Below are 6000 nucleotides of genomic sequence, written 5' to 3'. Positions count from 1 at the left end.
CCTGTTCTCTGCATTCTAACAGACGGACACTACTTTCACAGGGTCACTGTACATTCCTGGCTTGTCTGGATCCCACCATGTAGACCAAGTTAGCCTTGAACTTTTGATTCCTGATTCGGCCTTTCAAGTACCAGAATTACAAGCCACCATGCCCGGCTTTCCACTGATTCCTTTTTGTTTCAGTGACATAGATCAAAACACAGCCTGTATACATGCCAGACAAGTACTCTACCAATTAAGCTGTACCCCCCGGACCTACACTTGCTATACCAATTATTGCATTGCCTAATTGTGGTCTTATGTCTTTTTCACTTCTTCTACATTAATTTTATCTCTTCTATAAACCCACCCATTCTCCTGAATGCCTACATGATTTCCAGGCTCACATGGGGGTGACATGCAATTTGCAATGCACTTGATTTTCCTGTATGATTGTGTGTGTTCAATATCAACTGGTCAAGCAGGCAACAGTGTGCTGGCAGCCATTAAAGTTAGCATACTGCATTTCCACTAACTCAGCCAGGAAGAAAACAATTATCCCAAACAGAGTCAGTTCACTGTACAAGCAGTGGCCACAAACTCAGCATGGTATCCTTGGTCACATAGGATGACACTGAGTTAGAGAGGCCCAGTAACAGATGCTGTGAGCAGTGGATTCTTTTTCTGGGGAGTGGCCAACTCTAAGCTCCAGCCAAGTAGTTTATATGCTGTGTGGCCTAGGATATTAAGGAGGTAGGAGGAGCAGTTCAAGGTCACTGGAGCATCATCGTGGAAAGAGCCATTCCCCCTATTCTCACAGCTTAAATGTATGATTCACGAGTGTTAAATCTGTACATAGTATAGCCCTAGTGCCCTAAAAAGTGGTTGCAACATAGTAGTTGCTCAGTAAATGTTTCATTAATTAATAAGTGAATAAATGAATGAATGAGTGAGGGAATGTAATGTGAGTACCTGTGAAGCAAGAACTGTCTGCCACTCCTCTCTTTTCTAACTCAAAATGTGCTGTGTCCTGATTCTTCCTTAGCTTCAGGGCTTCACCCATAGGTAGTGGTAGCTTCACCCATAGCTACCACTGGTCATCCTAGTTGCAGTACTAAAGTCAGATTCGAGGTATTTCTCTTCAGCTCTTCCTGCTTCCTGGATGAACGCTCTTGAGATTTGCCAGAATTGGTCTCTGAGAAAAGCTAGATTGGCTCTTAGGTTGCTGGGTCACTGACCTTTCTGCTAGAGCTATAGCGTGGGTCTCAGCCCTGATTACACATTAAAATTGGCTTTTTTTGTTTGGTTTGGTTTGGTTTGGTTTGGTTTGGTTTGGTTTTTCGAGACAGAGTTTCTCTGTATAGCCCTGGCTGTCCTGGAACTCACTCTGTAGACCAGGCTGGCCTCGAACTCAGAAATCCACCTGCCTCTGCCTCCCAAAAGTGCTGAGATTAAAGGCGTGCGCCACCACTGCCCGGCTAAAATTGGCTTTAAAAAGTCTTTCCCTAGGGCTGGAGATGGTTCAGCGGTTAAGAGCACTGATTGCTCTTCCAGAGGTGCTGAGTTCAATTCCCAGCAACCACATGGTGGCTCACAACCATCTGTAATGGGATCTGATGCCCTCTTCTGGTGTGTCTGAAGACAGCTACAGTGTACTCACACACATAAAATAAATCTTTAAAAAAATCTTTCCCTAGACATTCCCAGAATCTTTAACGTTACTTAGTTGTGGGCAATGGTTTCCTAAATCCTTAAGTGGTATTAATGTACAACTCTGGATCAGAATTACAGGCTAGAATCCAGCCTTGCAGCCCAGCACATCAAGGGCCTTTTTTTTCCAAGAATCATTTATTTTTTTTTTTTATGTATGTGAGTACACTGTTGCTGTCTTCAGACACACCAGAAGAGGGCATCAGATCTCATTACAGATGGTTGTGAGCCACCATGTAATTGCTGGGAATTGAACCCAAGAGTTTCTGGAAGAGCAGCCAGTGCTCTTAACCACTGAGCCTTTTCTCCAGCCCCCAAGGGCCTTTTTGATGTACCTACTTCTAAGGCCTTAAACACCTTCCTTGGGGAACAAAACATTTCCTTCCACAGAAGGAGAACCATAAAAATGCAAATATTCCTAGGAGGGGAATTCAAGCATCTAAAGCCCTAACTGTTTGATCACTGGGCCCCTTAGATGAGCTGGGTGGTAGCACGGAGTGCCATTAATCAGCCATGTGACCTTGGACAATGAACCTTTCTAGCGTGTAAAATCACCTATTACTATGCCTGGCATGAAACAGATCCTCAACATGTGTGTGTGTGTTGACTCTCATTGTGAACCTCTGGGCTTCAACTGGAAATTGAGGGCAATATAGCTGCCTCCCTCCGAGGACTGCTGTGAGTCTAAAAACTAGATAAAGTGCCTGGAGGCCCTCAAGTGCTGAACAGATGGGAGCTATAAACATTGCTTGTCTTTTATGGAAATGGCAAATGTGGATACCACTTTAAGAGAACTTCTCTAGAAAGTTTCATGCCTCCAGCCCTGCCAGCAAATTGAGTGGCACTTGGGCTGACAGGCCAACTGAGACAAGATAGGTTATATAGTTTATGCCAGGCAAAACTAAAAGTGAATTCTTTCTAGGCCCATTAACTCTAGGGCAGCCGTTCTCTTCAGCCAGTGACTGTAAATTCCCTTAAATAACTATGGTGGTCATTTGAGCATAGGTCCAGACTGGGCATGTTCCCTCACTTGATGCATTTACTCAATTCCCCAGGTACAAAGTCAGCCTGTGGCTATACATTGCACTTCGCTTTCTGGTTGCATATCAACTGTTTTCTCTTGTAAGCTACTATCAGTGAGCATGCTTTGACTGCACCCATCAAAACCAAAGAGACCTTCCCAACTCATCGTCTGCACAGTAGCTTCGTGACTGTGCGTATGTCACTTTGAAAATTTCAACACTGAGGGAAAACATGCAATGAACCAGCAACACTAAAGACTAATAGCCACAAGAGGGCAGAGTTTAGCGTTTCGTTTGCTTTATTGTATCATTTAGTTATTCGTTTATTCATTCAAGAATTATCTTTGAGTGAAGTGTGATAGGACACCCCTGCAATCCCAGCACACAGAACTCAAAAGACTGAGGCAGGAAGATCATGAGTTCGGTGACAGCTTGGGCTACATATGGAGACCCTGTGTCAAAAACATGTGAGTGTGAGTGAGGGTGTGTGTGTGTGTGTGTGTGTGTGTGTGTGTTGTATCTAGGGCTTTCCTAGAAGTCAAGAAGAATATAAAAAACATACATGCATGTGTTCCTGGTCCTGATAATCTTGCAGTTGGACAATCTATGAGGCAGAAATGACAAAACTGAGGACATTCGACTGAAAATAAAGTCACTGAAGGAGGTAATTGTATGTGGGTGGCTGGTCCCAGAAACCTCCGTACATATAAAATTGTATTCAAGCTTCAAGGTGCCATTCCAAATAAACTATGAATAATACACAATTTCCTGTCAATTTTAAATCATCTATGTGTTACTTACACAACTTAATGCCAGGACTTAGAAGGCAGATCTGTCAGGAAAGTGCTTGTCAAGAGGCCTTAATTTCAATTCTCAGAACCTATGGGAAAATATCAAGCAAGTGGCGTGCTGTGCTTCTCCCTTCACTGGAGAGACAGAGACAAGCAGAACTCTGGAGCTCAGTGGCTAGCCAACCTAAACTAATCAGTGAGCTATGGGCCAATCAGGCATCTCCCTCCCCCTCTCTCTGGCACACACACACACACACACACACACACACACACACACTGCACCCAACATGGATCTTTGGCTTCCACACACCAACACACGTGCATGCACCTGCTCACACATGAACACCTACACACAAAAGAAAAATAAATAACACAATTCCAATTCTAGTCATCTATTCCAAAACTATTCATCATACTGTACTACTTAATAAATAATAGAAAGGGAACAGGCTCAAGTGCTTTGGGTGACTGTTTCAATTACTTTTTCAATTATTTTCAGCCCATGCTTGGTTGATTGAATTCGATGGTGTAAAATTCAAGGATATGGGGGTTTACTGAACTGACAGGGTATGATTCACAGGCCGAGTGAGTGATACAGATTGTATGTGAGTTTACAATTGGCCAGATATAGAAAAGGGGCAAGAACTGAGATGGAACTTGAAGAAAAGGTAAAATGAAGAAAGAATAAATTATAACCAAAGCAAACAGTATAGATCATGCCACTAAGTCAAAAACACAAGCAATGTGTCCAGGTCAGTGACAGGACTTGCTTATAGTAAGTATTGACTAATATGCTTATAGATTATGGAAATAGACTTACACACAACTGAGAAGGCTGTAAGCCACAGAAACAAGAAAGGTGCCCCCATTTAGTCCAATTACGAAGGCCTAAGAAACCAGAAAAATCAGTAGTGTAAGTTCTGGTCTGAGTCCAATTCCTAAGAACCAGGACCACTAATGCCCAGGAACAAGAGGAGCTATCCAAGTTCGAATAGACTGAATGTGCTTTTTGTCTAAACTCAGGCCCTCACTAGATTAGAGGCTACCTACTCATACCTACTCAGATTGGTGAGGACCATCTACTTTATAGTCAACTCATTCCAATGCCCTCATGGATCCAGAAATAGTGTTTTACCCGTTGTCTAGGCATTCCTTAGCATAGTAAAGATGACACATGAACTTAGCCATCATGTTTTCTATACGCTAAACCCTACACTGAAACCAACACGGGCCTATTACCACAGCACTCAGGAAGCCAAGGCAGGAGAATCATGAGCTGAAGGTCAGCCGAGTGATATCATGGGCTACCTTGGGTTAAATACTGAGACCCAATCTCAAGTAATAAGTAGTAGTAAGTAGTAGTAGTAGTTGTTGTTGTTGTTGTTGTTGTTGTTGTTGTTGTTGTTATTATTTGCCCTATGCCACTCACTGGGAATAGAGGAATAATGTAAGCAAGATAAAGAAAGAGGACTCACAGCTTTGTAAAGAAGATGGTCTAAAAAATAGTTACATGACAAACTAGATGTAGAACGCAGTTGTTGAGGTATACTCCTATAATAACCTCAGCACTTAGAGGCCAAGAGAGAAGGGTCACAAGCTCAAGGCCAGCCTAGCTTAAATAGGGTAGCCCAAGGGATATGAGACTTTGGCTCAAATGGAGTGAATTTGGGGAGGGGAAGTAGGGGGGCGAAGAACTAGGAGGAGAGTAGGGGGTGGAAACTCCTATCAGGATGTAATGTTTACTCATCAAAATAAATAATAAAAAGATGCTTTGCTTAGCCAGGTGGTGGTGGTACACACTTTTAATCCCAGTACTCAAGAGGCAGAGGCAGGTGGATCTCTGTTAGTTTGAGATCAGCCTGGTGGTCTACAGAGCTAGTTTAGGACAACCAGGGTTGTTATACAGAGAAACCCTGTCTTATCTGGGGAGGGGGGCAGGAACGCTTCAGCTCTGAGATCCATCTCTGGGACCAAAAAGGAGGAAGAAGACGAAACCAGATAACTAGACACAACCGCAATTCATTCCAAAGTACAGTGCTTTGCAAAGAGATAAAGCAATGGACTGTCCCAGTCTTGTAGATCAGAGGTTCCCCCCACCCACCCAAGAAAGTGTAAGCGGGACAAAGAACAAGGAAGTAGTTCAGGTAAAGGGAACTGAAGGAAAAATGACTGCAAGATCAGGAGGAGCCCGGCCTGTCGGGGAACTGGAAGGCCACTGTAGCTAGATGTAACACTCCTGGAACTTGTTGATCAAACTTTGTACTTACACCATGATTTTTCAAGTTCTCTCTGTTGTAGTCTGGCCTGAGTAGCTTGGTGAGACATTGCCTCAAAGGAGAACAAGAAAGAACAACTCAGGGTACAGCCTAGTGGTAGGGCACTTCCTTACCATGTACAAAGCCCTGGGTTTGATCTAACACAGCACAGGAAAGAGAAAAACAGGCTGAGAAAAAGACATGCCTTAAGTGTTGAAAAGGAATGAGTGTCTCAAAATGATG

The sequence above is a fragment of the Arvicanthis niloticus genome, chromosome X (genome assembly GCF_011762505.2).
Source record: "Arvicanthis niloticus isolate mArvNil1 chromosome X, mArvNil1.pat.X, whole genome shotgun sequence".
Classification (NCBI taxonomy): domain Eukaryota; kingdom Metazoa; phylum Chordata; class Mammalia; order Rodentia; family Muridae; genus Arvicanthis; species Arvicanthis niloticus.
This window is presented reverse-complemented; position numbering follows the sequence as displayed.